The sequence below is a fragment of the Podarcis liolepis genome, assembly GCF_965112155.1.
Source record: "Podarcis liolepis genome assembly, chromosome: 4".
NCBI classification, from domain to species: Eukaryota; Metazoa; Chordata; class Lepidosauria; order Squamata; family Lacertidae; genus Podarcis; species Podarcis liolepis.
This window is the reverse complement of record NC_139558.1, coordinates 94,679,931-94,703,721: the sequence shown is the minus strand read 5'-3', so window position 1 is coordinate 94,703,721 and position 23,791 is coordinate 94,679,931. Positions and strand designations below refer to the sequence as shown.

The window sequence follows — 23,791 nt, the reverse complement described above, 5'->3', positions numbered from 1 at the left end:
AGCAAGCCATACAGTCCGAATCAGAGATGTTTTCACATAATTTGTCAAAAAGCAATCCAGCGAGAATAAACCAACATCTAACCATGTGTGACTCACCAGGCTGTCATGGAAATGTCCATTCGCATCCCATTTACTGAAGTCTGTGGAAAGAGAAGACATAAGGAAGGGAGATTATTCAACGGGCAAGCAATGGGGGAACTGTGACTGGCCAAGTGACCTTACTGGCCAAGAGAAATTAGCAGTTTGATTTAATCTACAGATGATCCAAAATCAGGGACTGAGCTTTGCAAATATGTTTTCACGCTTGGAAAAGCAGCCCTCATTTTGGGTGATTTTTCTTCTTCTTCCAGGGGGAGGTCTTCAAAGGGGCTTAAACTTGTTCACACGCAGAGAGGAAATGGATTCCTGTTGGCTCAAAAGGAACAGCGTTCCCTTTTGGAATCTGAAATTTGGAAAAACAGGAGTGTTGGATGTGTGCACATTTTGATGCACACATCCAAACAGGGCCGTCTTAAGCATATCCGGCGCTGTGGTGCACAGCTCCCTCTGGTGCAGCCCCATTTCCCAGAGTTGTCAACCTTTTTTTAGGGAGGACGGCACTGATGGTGGGGCTGGAGGAGGTGGGGGCAGTGGTTGGAGGGTGGCTTCTCCGGCAGGGAAGAGGCAGAGGCTGGACGTGGCGTCTCCTGGCTCAGCTGGTCACTTCATGCCACGGTGGCCATGGCAGATGGAGGCTCCAGGCACTGTGCTGCTTCAGTGTGGGCGGCATGGCAAAGGCGGGCAAGGGCAGCGAGGTGATGCCAGGAGGCGCTGCGTCCAACCTCTGCCTCTTCCCTGGCACCCTCCAGAACCTGGTGCCCTGGCGCCCCGCGCCACTAGCCTCTATGGGTAAGACGCCCTTGAATCCAAATACAGTGGTACCTCAGGTTAAGAACTTAATTCATTCTGGAGGTCTTTTCTTAACCTGAAACTGTTCTTAACCTGAAGCACCACTTTAGCTAATAGGGCCTTCCTCTGCTGCCGCCACACGATTGCTGTTCTCATCCTGAAGCAAAGTTCTTAACCCGAGGTACTATTTCTGGGTTACCGGAGTCTGGAACCTGAAGCATCTGTAACCCGAGGTACCACTGTAAGCACATGAAGGCACAACCAAATGGTGCAGAAACTGACCCCTGCTTTACTAAGGCCTCCTGATGGTGCTGTTTTCTTACATTGGAATCATACCTTGACCCTTGGCCATGCTGTCTGAGGCGGATGGGAGTAGGAATCCAACAACATCAGGAATTGACCACATTGGCTACCGCTGGATTTTTTTAATTGGCTGCCCCAATGGTACAAAAGAAGAAGGCAGAGTATCGCTTGGTTGCCTTGGCAATGTGGGGCACATCCCTTCTCTCCTCCAGTGATAACATTCCCAGCATGCTCCCAATTCACCCTTTCTTCATTTGCAGCCTTGTCTTTAATTTAAACCAGGACTATGAAGATTCCAGCCAAAAGGGCTTGCAGTTAGCAGTTTATAACCTGACAACTGGTTTAAGTCCTACTTTCTAGTATGAAGCTCCCTAGTAGAACCAATCTCAGCAGAGCTGGCATTGGGTGCCCAAAATAAAGGATGCTGAATGCAAGTGTTCAAGGGGAACCCTTGGAAATGTGTTCTGTGGCTCCTGGTTATTTCCTTGACAGGTGTGATATTACCTGCCCCACACCTGACTTCACATGACCCCGGCAGTCATATGCCCTAGGTGAAGTTATTCAGTAGCTGAATGTGTTTTTACCATGTTAAACTGCAGCAGCGAGTCAATGAAACCTTTCAGATGTTGCCGCTCTGCCCAACCAAATGCCCATGCTAAACCTCAGCAGGCTGGCTATTCTACCAGAAAACTTGCCTGGCTTTTCCGAATTGCAATGGCAACAGTGTTTAAACAGTTGTCCGCACAGTACACAGTCTTTACAAATATAGGTAGAGCTGGTATTCAGAAACATTGCTTCCTCCACCTTTCAATATTTAGTGTGCCAGAGGCCAGGATAGGTCCCGATTGCTCCACCTACATTAAGCTACCGATCGTCTTTGCGATATTTCCCCGTGAGGTTAGGCCACAGTGCCTGTTCCTTGCAAATGCAAAAGAAAAATAAGCTTCTTCTAAAGCCTATTATTTCTGAACATACAGTACTAAAGGAGAGAGAATATGAAGTATTTTATAGACGTGGTTTAAGCAGATTCAGGAAGACCATTATGGGTATATTAAAGAGCAAGCGGAGAAGAATTTGGCACTATGTGGAATTTAATCCCAGCTGCGTTTCGCCTTAATACCACTCCACACGGCAGTCCTATCCTCTGCTAAAAAAGGCTTAAATACCTTTTAGTGGGGGGCGAGAAAGCCCACTTCCAGCTACTTTATGAGCACATAATAGCAGGCAATATTCTGATCCACATTATTCATTTGCAAACACCGCTAAACCTGACAGGATTGTATGCTATTGTTTTCCCCCCACAGAAGGGCAGTGAAGGGTAGTCTCTCACTGCACTGAAATGGAGATTTAAAGCGCTGTTGCTCAGCGGGTCTACAGAGTGACTCCCACTGACTCCAGGGGCATGTGATGCTTTTCCCATTGTGAAACCTAAGCAGGCCCTTCATCCAGGTCTATGGCCACATTCACAGCATACAGTGAAAATGTTACGATAGCACTTTAAACTCTCCTGGCTTCCCCCAAAGCACCTTGGAGTTTGTCAAAGGGGCTGAGAGATGTTAGGAAACTCTCCCGGTGGTGGACTTGGGGCTTTAACATATGGTTACCAGATTTCTTTCAGTGAATCCAGAGACACTTTAAATAAATAGATAAATAAATACTACACGTTCGGGATGTTGATACTGCAGCGATGGCAATGGCAGAGGGGCGGCCACTGCCTTGACCTCAACCGCCATGTTTCCCCTTCCTCTGAGGCTTCTATCTCCTTTCTCCATGAGCCTGGGCCACCTCTGAGTTGTTGGTTCTTTGGTGGTGGTGGTGGGAGGGAAGCGGTGTGCAGTGGGTCAGGCATGGAAGGTGGAGAAGGAGGGCCGAGAGTGACAGTGGCAGCAAGGCTTGGGCAGTGTGATGTCTCCCTTCCCATTGGAGCAGCCCCAATCCCATTCCTACTTGTGTGCAAGCAGGAGGGGGCGGGGATCCCCCAGCTGGGAAGGGAGGCTTCCCATTGCCTAACTGAGAGATCCCTGCCCTCTCCTGCTTGCATGCAAGCTCTGATAGGCAACGTGAAGCCCCCTTCACAGCTTAGTTGCTGGGGTCAGGGAAGGTGGAGGCAGCCCGGAAGCTGCATCTTACAGCCCCTGCACCACCATCATATGGGGACTTCCGAGCAGCTCCTGAAGCCAGCCAGAGCCAGCTGCTCCAGGCTGCTGAGACTGCCGCTGCTGCATTTCCCGGGGACATTAGATGAAATCTGAAGACATTTTGAGGATGAAATTTGTCCAGGGACTTATACGCAAATCCGGGGACTGTCCCCAGGAAACGGGGACATCTGGTAACCCTACTTTAACATTTCAGTGGGTGATCCTCGCTCAGCCATGAAGTTTACTGGGTGACCTTGGGCCAGTCACTGTCTCTCAGCCTAGTCTACCTAGCAGGGATGTTCCGTGGATTAGCTAGGGAAGGTGAGACCCTTGTACACTGCCTTGACCTCCTTGGAAGAAAAAGGTGGCATATTAATGGAAGAAATAAAATAATAAATGAAAACAGATTTAAGAAATTCAGAAACACAACAATAAAGCAAATATGGGGAGGGGGAAATATTATTGTCCAGATTCCACCAAGCCAAAGTGACTGAAAGGACCACTACTTTAACATGTGTGATGCTGCTTTGTACTGGCGTGAGACTCCAGGACCATTTAACTCACTGTTATCTCTTTGGGGTTTTCCCACCTATAATTTTTATTAAATTTCCTGTTTTACATTTTAGAATATTCATTCAAACAACCTTAAAATATCAATGACCTCCCTTCTTCTCTTTCCATGGTTCATTTGCAAAACATAAAATCCCTGCATATTTTATATAAACTAAACCATTCAGTATTCCATTATTACATCCATCAAAACTTATTTACACTGTTGAATTTATCTTAATGCTGCCCACGTTTTCAAATAATCACAATTTTCCTCCATATATATATTCAATAAACATTTTCCAATCTTCTTTAAACATATGTTTTTCTTGTTCTCTTATTCTGTGTGTTAGGTCCAAAAACTGCACATATTCCATCAGTTTAAGTTGCCATTCTTCTTTGGTTGGGACCTTGCTCATTTTCCATTTTGGGGCTAACAAAACACAGGCCGCAGTAGTGGCATACATAAATAACCTTTTTTGACACCTGGGAATTTCCGCACGAATTATCCCCAACAAAAAGGACCCTGGTTGTTGATTTTTGGAAAAGTACATTCAAACAATTTTTATAGCAATACTCTTTTACAGGTCCACCACATATGATAGAAGGTACCCTCGGTCTCATTGCATCTCCAACACTTATCTTATTCAGTCTTATACATCCTTAGCAAGTCTACTGATCGCAACTCTCTAAGGTTTCAGACCAAGCTCACTCAGAGCTCTGCTACTCAATATCCTTAACTGGTGACGCCGAAGATTAAACCTGAGTACTTCAGTGTACAAAGCTTGCTCTCTTCTACTGAGCTATGGACCTCCTCTGCCACATTGATTGATAGGGCAAGTTTAATACAAAACAAAAGGAAAACCATGTTGTAAGATCTTCCGCTCCCATTCATCAAACGACGAAATGGCACAACCTGGATTTGTTCAGCGTATTTTTCATTGTAACAGCGTTTTAAGCAACAGGTTAGCAAATGGCTTTTTGAAGTAGTCCTTGTTGCAAAGGATGCTGACACTTTTCTATAGAGACACTAGGGTGGGAGGCGGGAGAATACCCCTGCATATGATTGCCTATTTCTTTATTTTAGGGAAATTCCCATCATTATGCCAGATAGTGAATAATAATAATAATAATAATAATAATAATAATAATAATAATAATAATAATTTATTTCTACCCAGCCCATCTGGCTGGGTTTCCCAATCCACTCTGGACGGCTTTCAACTGAACAGAATAAAACTTCAAACATTAAAAACTTCCCTAAACAGGGCTGCCTTCGGATGTCTTCTAAAAGTCAGATAGTTGTTTATTTCGTTGGCATCTGGTGGGAGGGCGTTCCACAGGGTGGGCGCCACTACCGAGAAGGCCCTCTGCCTGTAACCTCCTGTAACCTCACTTCTCACAATGAGGGAACCGCCAGAAGGCCCTCGGAGCTGGACCTCAGTGCATGAGCACAGGAAAGTCTTGCTGGACTATATTCGTAGAACTGACTTTGGGCCAATATCCATTCCTCAGTCTATCCTACCTCACAGGGTTGGTTTGAGGATAAAATGGGGAGGGTGGGCTTACATGGACCGTCTTGAGCTCCTTGGAGGCAAGGTCAGGTATCGATGTAGGTAAAAGGTAAAGAACCCCTGACAGTTAAGTTGCAGATGACTCTGGGGTTGCGGCGCTCATCTCGCTTTATAGGCTGAGGGAGCCGGCGTTTGTCCACACACAGTTTTCTGGGTCATGTGGCCAGCAGGACTAAACCGCTACTGGCAAACCAGAGCAGCACACAGAAACATTGTTTACCTTCCCACCAGAGTGGTACCTATTTATCTACTTGCACTTGACATGCTTTTGAACTGCTAGGTTGGAAGGCAGGGACCGAGCAACAGGAGCTCACCCCGTCGCGGGGATTTGAACCGCCATCTTCTGATCGGTAAGCCCAAGAGGCTCAGTGGTTTAGAGCACAGCGCCACCCGCGTCCCTATCAATGTAAGTAAGCAATTAATTATTTTTAGATAGACAGAAAGATGACAGACGAACAGATGAAGCTTGAATCCAACTCAGAACAGACCCACTGAAATCAAGTCTACTCTGAGAAAGGCTTAGTTAGATACAACACATACACTACCAGCCATAGATAAACAGATCTATTCCATACCCTTATAAGCTGTCTCATATTAATCCTTCATTTCATAATAGGGGCAGCAATATTGGTCCCAAATCTCTTTTATTTTTATTTGTGGCAATTTTAATCAATCTCAGTATCTATAGATGCATCTCAGGTTCGCATGCCTTCCAATAAGCTATTCATTTTGTTTTCCTTTCACCAAAACCATTATCAGAGCACATCATTAGGTGATCTTTTTAATATGTATTAAAAAAAAAAGTCACCGCAATTCAATAAAACTTACATTAGCTGGAGTTTCAGGAACATTAGTCTAATGTGCTTTAAAAGATCACCTTCTCAGAATGCTATAATAAGTTTGTGTGAAAAGCAGAAAGCATGTAATATGTAATAAAATCTGGCCTTTAATGAACCATTGTGGCACAGAGGCTGGTGGTATCATTCAGCAGAAAGTGTCCTTTTAATTAATGAATAAAGAAGCCAAGGGGATATTTTAAAGTGACCTCAATTGTATTGACCCCTGGTTGGCAGCTGGGTTGGCTAGCGGGCCAACTGAAACCCAATCACTGGATAGACAGGCCATAGGCAAGAGAACACCCTTCTGTGGTTGACCCTTTCCTGATATTGCTTACTTTCACCCAGAGTTAACTATATCTCTTAGCTAAAGCTGGGGTCTTAAAGGTTTTGCCATTATTGCCACCATGGTGAGAGCAATAATACCCTTGTTCAGGTGATTTGGGGGTCTTTCCTGTGCTCAGTTCTGCCCTTAGGTTGACTGTCCGTTGGTAATCCCTGCTGTAACTTCTCTCCTTTTAGAAACAACCACGGACACCTGATTTATGTTTCACAAGACACCGAAGTGGAAATGACCTTGATGTAATGCACTATAAACAGTAAAGGCTTGCAGCTAATTAAAAACAAGCTTCTATGATTATCCAATCCACATGCAAAGCCGGCAGAATTCTCTGAAGTGGTAATTGGCAGTCTAAATTTAATAATCTTACCTAGATTTATGAAGCATTGGCTGTCACCAAGAGTTACAGTGCTTGCACTCAGCAAATGCTGGGATATAGTCGTGTGACAGTTAATATGGCAGAGACGGAGCTAAATTCTGCTTTTTAGGGCGTGATCACACATACACCTAGATCAATGAGCATGCTACCCAATGTGCCAAGGGAAAGAAGATGCCATCTAGGGCATTTTTACAGTGATAGCACAGACGCATCTCTTTGCAAAATCCTTTCGAGCTATGGAGGGCCATCTTAACCATAGGCGCCAGGTGCCGGGCTCTCAGGGATGCCAGGCCGTGAGGGATGTGAGAGTTGGAGTTTGGGGAAGAGCCCACCCATCGGTTGGACCACCATGACAGGCTCTTCTGCTGTTGGTGGCTCTGTGCCATGAGTTCGGGGGCAAGCAAGCCAGCAAGGCGCTGAGATAGCTGGCTGGCTCCACCCTCATGTGCACCTGGGATTGGCGTAGGGCCATGGAGAGGCCCGCCGAGCGCATGCAGCTTACACCACAAGGCGCTTGGCTTTGCTCAGTAGCCGATGCTGACACTTTGGACTGGTTTGTTGCGCTGGGCTCCTTGTGTTTCCTGTTTTCTTTTCCTGAGCGGAGATAAGTATGGTGTCAGCTTCCTAAAAAAAAGGTTGACAACTCTGGGGAACCTTTCCTTTAAAAAGGTCAGCAACTTTGGGCTCCCCATGGGGAGGCTTGCATGGCACCTTTGATACATACCCTTAAGCACCAGGTATAATAATAATAATAATAATAATAATAATAATAATAATAATAATAATTACAGTTCCCATTGCTCCTGGTATTTGCCTTGCCAAGGGACAGGGACAGGGAGATCTTACCCTCTTCCAACCATAGAGGCAGGGCAGAGCCATTGTGACTAATAATAATAATAATAATAATTTTATTTATACCCCGCCCTCCCCAGCCAAAACTGGCTAACATCAATTAATACAACATATTAACATAAAATAAGGCAATCAATTAAAATACATCCTAAACTCAAATCAGAATCAAAGTGAAATCCAATCAAATGGCAACACAGAGATTAGGGTTGGGACCTTAAAAGCTCACCAGCCTAACTGTTTGTACTGATCTTATATGAGCCTGTGAGAAAAGTTGGGGGGGCACTTTCATACAAGTTCTTATAAGGAGAGAGGGGGAGTCAGACCGGACCCCGACCAAAGGCCTGGTGGAACAGCTCCATCTTGCAGGCCCTGTGGAAAAGATGTCAGATCCAACAGGGCCCTGGTCTCTTGTGACAGAGCATTCCACCAGGTCGGGCCCAAGGCCCAAAAGGCCTTGGCTCTGGTCGAGGCCAGTCTAATCTCCTTGAGGCCCTGGACCTCTAAGGTGTTATTATTTGTGGGCCATAAAGACCTCCGTGGGGCATACCTGGAGAGGCAGTCCCGCAGGTACGAGGGTCCTAGGCCATTTAAAAGTTAAAACCAGCACCTTAAACCTGATACTGTAGTCCACCGGGAGCCAGTGCAGCTGGTATAGTACTGGATTAATGTGATCCCATGGCGAGGACCCCATAAGGAGTCTCGCCGCACCATTCTGCACCCCCTGGAGTTTCTGGGTCAGCTTCACGGGCATTTATCTTCTCCTAGGCCATTGGCTAATAAACAATCCATGGCCTTTTAAACTGCTTACTGTTTGCGCTTCCCCAGCAGCTGACCAAACTGCTTCCCAGTACACCTCATCTACCCTCCATTCACACAACTCACCCAAAGTCCATCTCCTCTTGACACAACTCCTTTTAAAGGAGTAGGGGTGCTTAACAGAGCAGATTGCTAAACTGCTGTGTGAAGGTCACCCCCCCCACACACTCCATTATATAGTTCACACTGCAGTTGGTGTGAATTGCAGGGCGTGACGACAGCTTACATTTTAATGTATATAGGAAGAAAGGATAAGGACAGACATTACCTTGAAACTTTGCATTTTAGTGACTGGTAAACAAGCATTTGATAAACTTATTTGGTAGCTGTCATTGCCGATTTCATGAATAATATGTAAGCTCAGTAAAATAAAATTTTAAAAAAATATATCCAATGCATAGTTCTAGTGATGTGTCTCATGAGTTGGCGAGACACCAAAGAAGGGGAGAAGGCTCCCTGCAAAGGGATTGGTACACACCTGGACAAGCTAAAGATGGGGAAGAGGAGGACTTAGGAGGTACTCATGGGACATCGGAGGATGCCGAGGGGGTAGCGTTCAGTTCACAAGAGCCAGGGGAAAGAGACACATCACCATAACCAGAGGTGTCCCCTCCGCTATGGACACAGTGGGCTCTGAAGCATCAGGAACAGCAGGAAGTGCACTCCAGGAGACTGAAGCCGGCAACGGAACATGGCCCAGCTCATTAGTAGACCAGGTTGGAGATCATGGAACTCTTTAGGTTCGGGAGGATGCTGTGGTCACTCAGCTGGATTAAGCTCAGGGCCGATGAGGACCACTTGCTTTGTCAAGTGGAGATGCACAGCTGCTCAGCTGGAGCAAACTCTGGTGCATCAATTCAGATTGGTGTCACAGTCCGGTTCACAGGCAATCAAAGTCCCAGCAGGGGACGTCAGGACCGGGGGCAAGATGGTGGGGTGGGAGCAGGAACGGGGGTCCAGTAGCCAGGAGCCAAGAGTCTGGTGGTCAGAGAGCTGGGAGTCAAGAAGCCAAGGGTCTGAGGGTCAGGAAGCAAGGAGTCACTAAGTCAAGGGTCCGAGGACCAAGAATCGAGAAGCAAGGAGTCAAGAAGTCAAGGTTCAAGGATCAGGAAGCAAGAAGCCCAAGGCAGGGAGCGTGTTGCTGTGGCAAAGAGCCAAAGGGAAATGCTGACCTTATATCCCTTCCCAGCTCTTGCCACCAGGTGCTGTGAGTTACCAATCAGCCTCACCTGTGAGGCCACGCCTTGCCTCTTCAGAACAAACTTAGGAAGGCCCCAGTCCTGCAAAGTCCTATTGGTCACAGGGCCTGGCTCCTGCATGCACACCTGACAAGTGGGCTTCAATCCCAGTCAAGTTTGGGCTTCAAGTTACAAGAATGGAGATTCCAACTAAACTTTCAGGGAAAAAACTTTCTGATAGTAAGAGCTGTTTGACAGGGGAACAGTCTCCCACGAGAGGTAGAAGAAGAAGAGTTTGGATTTAATATCTCACTTTATCCCTACCCTAAGGAGTCTCAAAGCAGCTAACATTCTCCTTCCCCTTCCTCCCCCACAACAAACACTCTGTGAGGTGAGTGAGGCTAAGAGACTGCAGAGAAGTGTGACTGGCCCAAGGTCACCCAGCAGCTGCATGTGGAGGAGCAGGGAAAGAAAACCTGGTTCACCAAATTATGAGACTACAGCTCTTAACCACTACATCACACTGGTGGACTCTCCTTCCTTGGAGATTTTAAAGTGGATGTTGGATGGCCATCTGTCATGGACCCTTTAGCTGAAATTCTTCCATTGCAGGGGATTGGATTAGATGCCCCTTGGGTTCCTTCCAGCTCTAAGATTCTAAGATAAAAGGGAAGCAAGGCAGGGACTCTGTATCTACTCAACTTTCTCCATTGATGGACTGCAGCTTGGCTGCTTTGGGAACACTACTGGCCTGTGACTTTGGGACTGACCCCAAGTGTTCCAACCCTGGATCTTCCGCAGAGGTGGGATGGGAAGCTGACGATACAGGTTGACTTTGGACTGGTATTTGGCCATCTGGAATGCCTGAATACTCTCTAGTGCTGCAGGACTTACCTCTGTGTACGCTGAGGATCAGAACAATGTGTCATTTATTGCATTTCTTAATAGTAGCAGGTATGTGCATAGTGAAAATTCACTTAACACACCATTTTCTTTAGTCCTTTTGTTAAACACAGACGACACCCCCTAATAAACTGTGATTTCTTGAGTAGTTTATTTGCAGCTATTGAAAAATGTTGACTAAGCTCTATTATTTAGCGTTTGCAAACGGTTCTAACCATTGTTGCAGCTAATTAAATTTCACAGAGGATTTTAAATCTTGCATAAGGGAGAATGCATGATGATTTTCCTCAAGCAGTATACAAACAGATGCAACGCACACACGTCAAAGTACATAATAAAAGGACCCAAGAGTTAATTGTGTAATGTTGCTTTTTCCAAGGTACAATAATCTGACACAGAATCTCTCAAGCATAGTGAAAGGTAAATAACATTTTCCTTTTGGCAGGAAGTGGTTGATTAAGAAGTTGTGGTTGGTGGGTCCTTGGGGGGGGGGCACAGTAAATTCAGAATGGTGAAAAATCCACAGAGGAAACCAGAGAGAATCCATACAACTAAACCCCACTCCTTTTTAAAATAGATTTTCCCCCCTACCTTAAATGCAGGGCTACCTCAGTACTTTTTGGATATCACAAGAGATGCTTGACTGAAGCCAGGCAAGTTCCCCTGGCTCGTATATTACAATTAGACGCTATCCCCGTGGGATGGAGGGGTGAAATCCAGCCTCAGCACTGTTTCCACCAGCCCCTCTCCATAGAAACACACCAGCTGTCCAGAACTACAACACTCGCCTGCTACCTTGCTGCTTCAATAATTTCCATTATAGTAATTGTTGCTTAATGTGGCTATAATCTGTTGCTCAAAGGAAACCTCACTCGCTTTCTTGAAAGCCCCTGCGATGACATTGGCTCCTTCGCCAGCAGGCCTGGAAGGTACTTCTGAATTAAGTTAACAGCTGAAGACAATTTTCACTGAAATTGAAGAGGACTTGAAATGAGCCAGAAGGTGGCGGCTTGCTAAGTGCAGTCCCATTATGAAGAACAAATTGGGGGGGGGGGGTAGAAACATGTTCACCCTAGGGCTTGGCTGGCGATGGCTGGGAACGATTATGCCACCGTGCGGACAAGTTGTTTGCTCCTGTATCCTGGTGGTCAAGAACTGGGATAGGAATTATGCTGCAGCATAGACTGCAAAGGGATGTGGGTTAAACCGCAGAGCCTGGGACTTGCCGATCAGAAGGTTGGCAGTTTGAATCCACGTGACGGGGTGAGCTCCAGTTGCTCAGTCCCTGCTCCTGCCAACCTAGCAGTTTCGAAAGCACATCAAAGTACAAGTAGATAAATAGGTACCACTCCGGCGGGAAGGTAAACGGTGTTTCCGTGTGCTGCTCTGGTTCGCCAGAAGCAACTTAGTCATGCTGGCCACATGACCCAGAAGCTGTACGCCGGCTCCCTCGGCCAATAAAGCGAGATGAGCACCACAACCCCAGAGTCGGCCACGACTGGACCTAATGGTCAGGGGTCCCTTTACCTTTATCTATAGACTGCATTATGACCAAGCATGAAACAAACATTCCCAGGATTTATCTATTTATTTTTATTAGATCTGATTATTTTGATTTGATCATTTATTTTCTGTACTGCTTAATATATATATTTTTTAAATCTCTATGCAGTGTACGGAAAACTGAAGCAACAATGGACAACTTACACTGCAAAAATACACAGTTACATATAAAAATGTTATAGTAATACAAAGTTACTAATATATATACAGTGGCACCTCAGTTTTCGACCATCTCGGAGGCTGAACGTTTCGGTTTTCAAACGCCGAAAACCTGGAAGTAATTGCCTCCGTTTTCAAACGCGCCTCAGAAGTCAAACGGCTTCTGAGACACGCTTCTCCATTTTTTCAATGGATTTTGCCAACCGCCCATTGATCTTTGGTTTTCAAACGTTTTGGAAGTCAAATGGTCTTCCGGAATGGATTACGTTTGAGAAACTGAGGTACCACTGTATCTCAATAGCAATTTGTTTTCCTTCTGACATGGCTTCCCTTTCAGCCTCCCGGTTTTCACCCAGTATCCAAACAAATTCTCAGATCCCCCACAAAAGTCTCACAACAAGGAGAGTTCTTGGAAACAGTGAACATTACCCTAGTCTCTCATTCTAGACTTTTTTTTTATGGGCAAGTCCAAGGTTGGTGGGACCCCTTCAAGCTGCCCATAGCTGCATCCCATTCAGCTGCCCTCTCCACATCCAGTTCCAGGTACAGCAGATTTGCTGGGTTTCTCATGGGGTCCAAAGGATGGGAAAATATTCTCCTTCAGCTCACAGCTCTTCCTTCACTCTCTCTCCTCTCCTCCTCCAGCTGCTTCGATTCCAGTTAGGAATCGCTTCCCGTAAAAATATCCGAGCACAATTTCACAGTAAAAGCATCAACAACAAACACAATTCCATACATAAAGCTATTCTGTAAAAATGATTCCCTAGCTACAAAAAAAGTAAAGACAATAATAACATGATGATTTCTTATTATTTTGGTAATTTAGGAGCAAATTCAGGCTTTCAAATCAGCAGAAAGTGGGTTGTTTGCTTGTTCGTTCATTCGTTTGTTTTCCCCAGGGGAACCAAAAATATCCTCCACCATCCTAGTGTGTGTACTTTAGGGTTGGAGGCTTCACAAACACACCAACACAAACAGACACACACATATAGAAATACAATTTTGCTTTGCAAAATTCCCCCTTTGAGACTCTGCCATCGCTTCCTGTCCCCTCTCTAAATGTCCTGGAGACACCATTGTTGTAAATGGTGGCTGCCTCGAGAAAAACTAAGCCCAAAAGATAGCCCCAACTTGTGGCTGCCATTTTCAGACAGCCACAATTTTCATCCAGGAACCTCTTTGCCTTCTGATCCTAACCGTAAAAAGCACTGTCACCATGCTCACTGGCTGTGTGGTCCATTGATGTGGTCCAGACTCCAAGGGCTAGGGCTCTGAGCAGCCCTGTAATGAATTATCTCTGCTTTGGGTGCTGGTAGCAGAGGAAGGAATTATTCCATTGCCAGGATAAGTGGTTTTAGCTATTTGATAAGGCAGAGGATGGATGTGTGCTTAAATTGCTCTTGAAGCAGAGGGCTCCATTCAGAAATCCCTGTCTGTGCTCTGTCATGGTTCAAAAACGATAACGGTGTGTGTGTGTGTGTGTGTGTGTGTGTGGTTGGAAGGGAATATGAGGGTCATCTACTTCAACCCCCTGCAATGCAGCAATGTAAGCTAAAGCATCGATGACAGCTGGCCATCCAACCTCTGCTTAAAAACCTCCAAGGAATTCCACCACCTTACAAGGGTGTCCATCCCAACTCTAACCATCAGAAAATTGTTGCTTTGTAAAAACCATTTACAGTGGTACCTCGGGTTAAGTATTTAATTTGTTCCGGAGGTCCGTTCTTAACCTGAATCTGCTCTTAACCTAAAGCACCACTTTAGCTAATGGGGCCTCCCGCTGCCGCCGTGCCACTGGAGCACGATTTGTGAAGCAAAGTTCTTAACCTGAGGTACTATTTCTAGGTTAGCAGAGTCTGTAACCTGAAGCGTATGTAACCTGAAGCGTATGTAACCCATACATACATACATACGCATATTTCCCAGTTTCTGGTTTACGAACTTAATCCGTTCCAGAAGTCTGTTCTTAAACCAAAGCGTTCTTAAACAGAGGTGTGCTTTCCCATAGCAGCGAGGGACTCAATTTGCAAATGGAACACACTCAACAGGAAGCAGAACGTGTTCCCATGTTTCTTCTCAAACTTTTTGTCTGTGGCCAGAATAGCATAGTTGCTCAGAGTGTTGTGGTGCTAACGCCAAGGTCGGAGGTTCAATCCCCGTATGGGACAGCTGCATATTCCTGCACTAGATGATCCTTAGGGTCTCTTCCAACTCCCCCGTTCTGTGATAATGAACTCCTGATGTCTTGAGCGACAGAGAAAGTTATAAAGGGGAGGAAGTAAAGAAGTCATATTAAGCATGTAAATGAGGGAACAGTATTCCAGAGAAGGCCTGCTCATTTAATGTGGTATTGTTATGCTGCTCAGCATTCAAGAAGACACACGGGAGGAGATTTCAATTTGCCTAGGACAGCAGGAAAAAATATATATATCTTGGACTAGCCTTGCCTGTTGCCCTGCTCTTAATGTGCAGTGGACTAGCCTGATTACCATTTATCTGGCATTTGCTAAGCATGCTGTCCTACTTCATCTCACGGTAACCAGCAATAAATCAACAGTATTTGCAATGCACATTCTTATCTTGGCAAGCGAGTACACTTTCAACCCTGCCAGCTGAAATCCCGTTACCTGCAATGCAACAACCTGAATCACCACATTTGAAATGAATGAGGCTTGTAATGCCTCGGGGATAATATTTTAGTGGCTGAAAAAATTGACATTACATACATTCGGAATATCTATAATCCCACGGTGATGCACACAGCATAAGGATCAGCCGCTGCAGTCCTCTAGGAAAGGTGGCTTTGAAAATTCATGTGTGTGTTTGTGATACAGTGGCAAACGAAACAGAAATGTTACATTCTTATAGCAAAACGTCTCAGCTTCCTCCTCCTTATCAGTTGCTCGGATAAAAAACATGCTGTTTCCGAGATGGTTGTTTAATGCTTTCTTTACTATCTTTCATAATAATAATAATAATAATAATAATAATAATAATAATTTCTACCTATTTCTAGTGTTCAAACTTTGACTGCTGTTTCATATGTAGCCGAAATGGCACCGCTCATGCACAAAAGGAAGGGAAGCACAACAAAGAAAAGTGAGAAGGAAAATGTGATACAGCAGGAGAATGGGTTGAAATGTTTGGCAGGGTCAGGCTGAGTGACAGGTGGAGAGTGTTGAGAATGACAGCCGAGAAGTTGTCAGAAACAGAGAATGAGATGGGACAGCAATTGGGGGGAAATGAAAACATAGGTAAAAGTTAAGGTAATAGTTAAGGAGGAGACTTGGCTATTTTAGTTTAATGTGCTAGAAAGCTTCTTTTAGGAGGCAGTAGAGGGAGCTAACTTTGAGAACTGGGATTTCCTGGCTTTGTGATGCACAGCCAAGTATCCTGGGCAAGATATTTTCAAGAAAGACCCAGCCAATTCTTGGATAGAAGAACTGGAAGCTGATTCTGGTAGGATGCCTAAGACTTCTGTGCGAGGCTCACGAGGGAAAGCTGTTATCTTTAAGCTCTGCATGTGGGCTTTTCGGAGACATCTGGCTGGATGCTGTTGGAAACAGAAGGCTGGAGAAGGCAGGCCTTTTGGTCTGATCCACCAGGGCTCTTCTGAAATCCTTAATTTGGTTTCTGCCTGGCTGCAGATCTGAACCTCCTGTTCTTCAGTCAATGAGGTGCATGAGACACCATTTCTAGCCCTTTTAAAAGAGCAGCTGCAGCCTGCCCTCCTGAACAAACTCCACATAACTTTCAGGGTCAGGATCCAGATCATGCTATAAGATTCTCAAATGATGGATGATTCCTGTGGCTGGATGCAGCTTGCTCAAGTCAACTACTACAATGCAGTTAGATTTCAATACACAGAAGAAAAGGGGTTCGGTCAGTAGCATGACTCCATGCTCACATGCTGTTGGAACAACACAGGCAGTCTGCCTAGAGCAGTTTCCCCCACACTTGAGCCTCCAGCTGTTTCTGGACTACAACTCCCACCATCTCTAGCTACAAGGACCAGTGATCAGGGATTATGGGACTTGTAGTCCAAAAACATCTGGAGACCCAAGTTTGGGAAACACTGGCCTAGAGCTATGGCCCTTCCTTGGATACACAGACAAACTTCCCCGTGGTGCATAGAGATCATACATTAGAGCTGATTATTTTCAAGTTCAAGACTTGCTGTGAATGACAGAGAAGGACACCGCTGAGAAGGGCCAAAACAGAAGGGAGGTCTGAAGTTCCTGATTCCCAAAGCAAAGATCAGCACCAAGGTTCAGGACCACGGCTGGTGCTCTTGTAGTATCCAAGATGTCTCAGCAAGGTTCTAGCAGGGGTCAGCAAACTTTTTCAGCTGGGGGCCGGTCCACTGTCCCTCAGACCTTGTGGGGGGGCGTACTATATTTTTTTGGGGGGAATGAACGAATTCCTATGCCCCACAAATAACTTAGAGATGAATTTTAAATAAAAGCACAAATTCTACTCATGTAAAAACACGCTGATTTCTGGACCGTCTGTGGGCCGGATTTAGAAGGTGATTGGGCCAGATCCAGCCCCCGGGCCTTAGTTTGCCTACCCATGGGCTAGGTAGACATTGACTGGGACCTCACACCCCTGTGTTCTGTCTCCTGACCAGTAACAGTAGTAGTTGGTTCTTCTGCAGCTATCGGCTTCTGCAGGGTAATCAGGTTTCACTGTGGTTGATCTCTCCTCAGGGATTTCTTGATTCCCCAAGGAATCTGTGAACCAGCCATGGGAGTCTGGTGGCAGAGATGGCTTCTCAAGGAAGGGGAGAGAGACTATGGTGCTTATGAGCCCACAGGAGATGGGCCTGGGAGTGGATCCATTTTCCCTCACGGCTACAGTTGCTGGAGAACTCTGTCTCTGAGGAGTCCTGATCACAACCATAAAAGGAGTGGGGGCATAACTGGCTGTGGGGGATAAAGTCAACTCTCCCCCCTTCCCCACCCCTGGCAACAGCTTCTGCTTGGGTTCTGCCTTGACATACTTGTTTTACCCAGTTGCCCCCTAGAATGTCCTAATGTGATGGTGCAGCACTGCTGGGATGGGGGCTATAAGGTTATAAAAAAATTGCAGCCCACCATGTCAGTGTGTTCATAGAATCCTAGGACTGAAGAGTTGGAAGATGCCCAAAGGATCATCAAGTCGAACCCCCTGCAATGCAGAAATCACAACTAAAGAATCCCTGACAGATGGCCACTCATCCTCTACTTGAACACCTCCAGTAAAGGAGAGTCCACCACCAGCTGAGGGCATCCATTCCATTGCTGAACAGCTCAGGTGGTTCTTCCTAATGTTTAGTCAGAATATCATTTCTTGTCATTTGAATCCATTGGTCTGAATTCCCTATGGAACAGAAGAAAACAAGGTTGTTCCATCTTCCCTGTGACAGTCTTTCAGATATTTGAATATATTTTTGGAGGTTGCCATTTATATTTATCCAGAAGCCTCCATTGGAGGGATGCCATGCAGTCATTTTGGGCACCTTTATCAGGATATGAATCAGGATATCATTTTTTTACCCCAAAAAGTTTCTATATCTATCTATATCATCTATCTGTCTGTCTGTCTGTCTGTCTGTCTGTCTGTCTGTCTATCTATCTATCTATCTATCTATCTATCCTCTGTCATCTATCATCTATCTACTATCTATCTATCATCTATCTACTATCTATCTATCATCTATCTATCTATCATCTCTATCATCTATCTATCTATCATCTATCTATCTATCTATCATCTCTATCATCTATCTATCTATATCTATCTATCATATCTATCTATCTATCTATCTATCTATCTATCTATCTATCGGTACAGCACTAAAAAAAATGCAGAAACCAGCTGGTGCATACTAAAGAGATGCTGTGATGCTGTAAGGCGTCACTCATGAACCCTCAGTTTTGCCAAGTTAACTCTGAATTTTTTGCTTATGGAGCATTGTGATGGGAGCATTATTTCAGCATACTCTTAATGCACACCATTATAAAGGATGATTAGCTTGATCCCACTAACAGAGCTTGATCTCAGACCAAGCCATAGACAATGCTGAATGAATGTTCTTAAAATATCTCTCCCTGACCAATTTCCCACCAGTTGGTTAACAAGATGCATTGCATTTCTTAAGATAGATTCTATCTGAGACATAAAGGATTTACCCTGAAAGATAGCTAGAGGGCACCAGAACATATACACTGTGATGCAAATATACCCATAGTGACATTTATTCCATGGTCAACGGTGGGGTTGCTCTAGACTAACGAGGTAGAATATGCAAAGTGTTTTAAATAGGCCTCTGTTCCATGTTCTCCCATATTGGTTCCTGAATCATAGCTAGTTTTTTAAAGGTGCTCACATGTGGTTAAGGTTGGGGTAGGGCAGGGCTGATGTAAGTCTTGCTGAAAGGGAATCAGCATTGCCTTCAAGGAGATACAGAGCAGATATCCAAACAACAAACTTTTTAGCCAAAAAGGTCCCTCTCTTCAAACTCAGCAATGAGCATCAGGGTGGACTCAACTGACACCATTTCTGAGATGCTTTGGGGAAAACCATAACTGTGTAACATGGTATGATTCTGCTTTGAATTTATTGTGAAGATTGGATCAATGTCTCTAACTCACCTAAATGGAGAACAAAGAGGGATGTATGAGTGTACAGTGGTACCTCGGGTTAAGTACTTAATTCGTTCCGGAGGTAGGTCCATTCTTAACCTGAAACTGTTATTAACCTAAAGCACCACTTTAGCTAATGGGGCCTCCTCCTCCTCCTCCTGCTGCTGCTGCTGCTGCTGCTGCTGCACCGCCGGAGAACGATATCTGTTCTCATCCTGAAGCAAAGTTCTTAACCTGAGGTACTATTTCTGGGTTAGCGGAGTCTGTAACCTGAAGCTTATGTAACTTGAAGCGTATGTAACCTAAGGTACCACTGTATATAGAAACCAGCCTACCGTACAAAGGTAATTTTTTTATTTATTGTTCCATCAGACATTGTCTCTGGACCCACCCACCAATTGCATGTGGCCTCTGAAAGCTTGCCCCAAATGGAATGTGGCCCTCCCTCAAGTTGAAATAGGTTTTCCACCCCAAGTCAAGGCACATTCCAACATGCTGACTCAAGATCAAGCAGCTTTATTATTATTATTATTATTATTATTATTATTATTATTATTAGGATCACATCTTTTTCCAGATTGATACTTATGGCAGCTGACACTGATGAACACAACAACAAATAAAATGAATTATATGCCATGCATGGATTTTTCATGCTGGCTTTTTCACAAAGCAAGGACAATGGAGAACAATGTAACTTAAGGAGCTGAAAAGCCTCTCTCAAACAGAAAGAGCTTGTAAGATGACGTCTTTTGGTACCCTCTTCATTCTGCTGCGCTAACAAGCTTATAAAACTGGTGTGCTAGTCACAGCCGAGACGTCTGTAATTGCCACCACATTGAGAGCACTCGGTGTGATGCCTGCCTAACACATCACTTGCAATAAAGGCAGGAGTCAGAACTTTTTGCTGCTAATAAATAAAGCAGAAGGGAGCAACGCTCTGCTCTTTCCTTACCTGTTTTGTTTTTGTGGAGGCTGGAGCAGCAAAATAAATTAATTGTGTACTAAGAGGATATGGCCCAAGAGGCATGCTCCCAACTGTTTCATTTCATGGCGGAAGGAATGCATATAACATAGCTACAGTTAGGTAAAGGTAAAGAGACCCCTGACCATTAGGTCCAGTCGTGGCCGACTCTGGGGTTGCAGCACTCATCTCACTTTATTGGCCAAGGGAGCTGGCGTACGGCTTCTGGGTCATGTGGCCAGCATGACTAAGCCGCTTCTGGGGAACCAGAGCAGCGCACGGAAACGCCATTTACCTTCCCACCAGAGCGGTATCTATTTATTTACTTCCACTGGCGTGCTTTCGAACTGCTAGGTTGGCAGGAGCTGGGACCGAACAACAGGAGCTCATCCCATCACGGGGATTTGAACCGCCGACCTTCTGATCGGTAAGCCCTGGCTCTGTGGTTTAACCCACAGGGCCACCCGTGTCCCTTAGCTACAGTTAATGGCCTCTATTTGCCATTCTATACTATGAAGCCATTCCCCAGTCTGTAGACCCACTCAGCCAATCATGATAGAGCAGGCGAGAAAATACCACAACTGCATCAAAAGTCCATGGACGCAGTAGTGTGATTCACTCAACAGAAGAGGGGAGTAGAATTTACTTTCCCCCATCTCCTAGAGCTGAACACAGGGAGCAACCTGATGGGGAAACACCATGTAGGAACATAGGAAGCTAGCTGCCTTATATTAAGTCAGACCATTGAGTCATCTAGCTCAGTATGGTCTACACAGAGTGGCAGAGGCTCACCTCTAGAAGCTTCAGGTGTGGAAGCTTCTCTCAGCTGGAAATGCTGGGAATTGATCATAGGACCTTCTGTATGCAAATCAGAGGCAATACCATTGAGCTGTGGCCCTTCCCCAGCTATTAGGTAAAGGGACCCCTGACCATTAGGTCCAGTCGCGGACGACTCTGGGGTTGTGGCATTCATCTTGCTTTATTGGCCAAGGGAGCCAGCGTACAGCTTCCGGGTCATGTGGCCAACATGACTAAGCCGCTTTCTGGCGAACCAGAGCAGTGCACAGAAATGCCATTTGCCTTCCCGCTGGAGCGGTACCTATTTATCTACTTGCACTTTGATGTGCTTTCAAACTGCTAGGTTGGCAGGAGCAGGGACCGAGCAACAGGAGCTCACTCCGTCGCAGGGATTCGAACCGCCGACCTTCTGATCGGCAAGTCCTAGGCTCTGTGGTTTAACCCACAGTGCCACCCGCGTCCCTGTTATTACCAGCTATTACCCTTCTTCAATGGGGTGAGCTCCCATTGCTCGGTCCCTGCTCCTGCCAACCTAGCAGTTCGAAAGCACGTCAAAGTGCAAGTAGATAAATAGGTATCCCTTGGCCAATAAAGCGAGTTGAGTGCCGCAACCCCAGAGTTGGCCACGACTGGACCTAATGGTCAGGGGTCCCTTTACCTTTACCTTTACCCTTTTTCAAATGTGCTAGTCTATAGTCATGTGGTGCCCTCTAGTTATCGTTGGACTACAACTTCCATGGGACTGATGCTTCACATCAACCTGGGAAGGTAAGCCATCTAGGAGACCCAAACCTCTTTTGCCCTACTTAGTGCTACATCTTTTTATGAGTTTGAATGGTCCAAACCGAATGTTCTTATAAGTGTGTCACAGTAGGGCTTGCTGTCCCATTCAATGCTGATCTCCTTATCTAGATCAGGGTGAAACCATGAAGCCGGTCTGCCTGGCTTTTTCTAGCATTGATTAAATTGCTCTCCAGGAGATTTGTTCTCCCTCCACTTCCCTGTTGGCATTTCTCTCAGCGAGGAATTTTTCAAGGACAGTTAAGGAACTCAGATGTAATTGCTGCACTTTCCATTAACGTTTAAAAATGCTGTCCTTTAATGTTCACAGTTTCTTGTGTGCATGGATTATCCACAAAGGATTTTATACACACACACACACACACACACACACACACACATATACATATACATATATATACATACATATACATATGCATACAGTGGTACCTCGGGTTACATATGCTTCAGGTTACAGACTCCGCTAACCCAGAAATAGTGCTTCAGGTTAAGAACTTTGCTTCAGGATGAGAACAGAAATCGTGCTCCAGTGGCGCGGCATCAGCAGGAGGCCCCTTTTGCTAAAGTGGCGCTTCAGGTTAAGAACAGTTTCAGGTTAAGAACGGACCTCCAGAATGAATTAAGTACTTAACCTGAGGTACTACTGTATACATATACATATACATGCCATAGGTGAATGAATGGAAAGAATTGAAGAGCAAAATGCACAAGCACAGCAATCTTTTTAGATCCTGGTTATTTCTAGAGGGATAGCCATGCTTGTGGTCAAACCCAGGAATAAAGAGATGAAGCACATCAAATAGATTGAACTCTGGCCACATTACTCCCTTCATGCGTAAAAATGTAAGGTATACTCATGCTCTGCAGTTTCTGTGGTTGCCCAATCACTGGGATTCATCACGTGCACAAGTGAAAATGCCTGAATCATGTACAATATCCATTTGTGTGCCATGCTCAGTCGGTAGAGAATGAGACTTTTAATCTCAGAGTCATGGATTTAAGTCCTACATGGGGCAAAAGATTCCTGCATTGCTGGGGGTTGGACTAGATGACACTTGTAGTCCATTCCATCTCTATGATTCTATGTTCTCAATCCAGTGGCTCAGAGAATTGTGCAGATCTGAACGGCTGTAGCCTCATCATATGTGCAATTGGGTTCATTGAACAAAAGCAGCAGGTTCGGTTAACCCCCTGGCTGCTTCTTTGCCAGCCATAGTTCTGACAACAATATTCAGAAAATTGTTGTCTTTTTCTGGAAAGCCGCCAACATCAACCTCATTGAATGGAAAATCAAGATATTTGAAACAGCCTTTAGTGCGCTCATGCCCATAGACACATCTTCACATGGAAGCATATGCACAGCGCTGGGCCTCTGGCATTGTTGATTCACATGTGTGTGAGTGTGCAAGCCCCCATACTTTATTCCTACATGTCTCTGGGTCAGGGGAGCAGGCTAAATATCAAGAAGCAAAGTTAGCTGCATGGGAAGTATATAATAAGCTGCTAAAAACGTGGAACGCTGATGTGAAACTTGATCTCCTCCCCCTGCTTAAGTCAGTTATTTATGGTGTTTGTGCAGATTTAATGATGTTTTTTCCCTTGAAAATAAATACACAAAATCAGAGCCTCTCATCAATCCAGCTAAATCTACTCATCCTGCTTTTCAGCAGCACAATGACCTTTTCACGCTGTCTGAGTAATGTGTGCCTTACAACATTCGTAACTGATATAGATTGCTTGTTCTCTCCCTGCATGGTGGCCTCATGATTAATAGCACACTGAGAACTAGCTCCTTGCGCTCAATTCATCACCTGTCATAATTGTTCAGTGGTTAAATTATTATAAATCTGAGACTGTCCCGAGACTGTGAGGTTGACAGGAAAGCAGAGGGCAAGCATGTTCTCATGTTGCGTTCAAGACCTATAGCCTGACCCTCAGCTTTGCAATATGCTAGGGACATCTTAATACTGTCTCCAGTATTTTGCAGATTCAGACAACCAGTTGATGCCACATTCCTGTAAGTTCTCTCCCCCGCTCCCATTCAGTAAGTTGTGTTGAAAGGCCAGAGTAAAGGACCATGTTTCTTGCAATTTTCATTGAGAAAATTCCTTCAAATTTGAAAAT

General features: G+C 45.1%; 1 protein-coding gene across 6 annotated transcripts in view; it reads right to left on the bottom strand.

The window, feature by feature from the left end:
- TENM4 (teneurin transmembrane protein 4) overlaps positions 1-23,791 on the bottom strand; it is a 1,515,223-nt gene that overhangs the window by 1,398,255 nt on the left and 93,177 nt on the right. For all 6 annotated transcript variants that reach the window (XM_083499088.1, XM_083499080.1, XM_083499085.1 and 3 more), the window contains exon 2: positions 97-140. The gene's annotated coding sequence lies outside the window, so the exon portion shown is untranslated. The remainder of the gene's footprint in view (positions 1-96; positions 141-23,791) is intronic.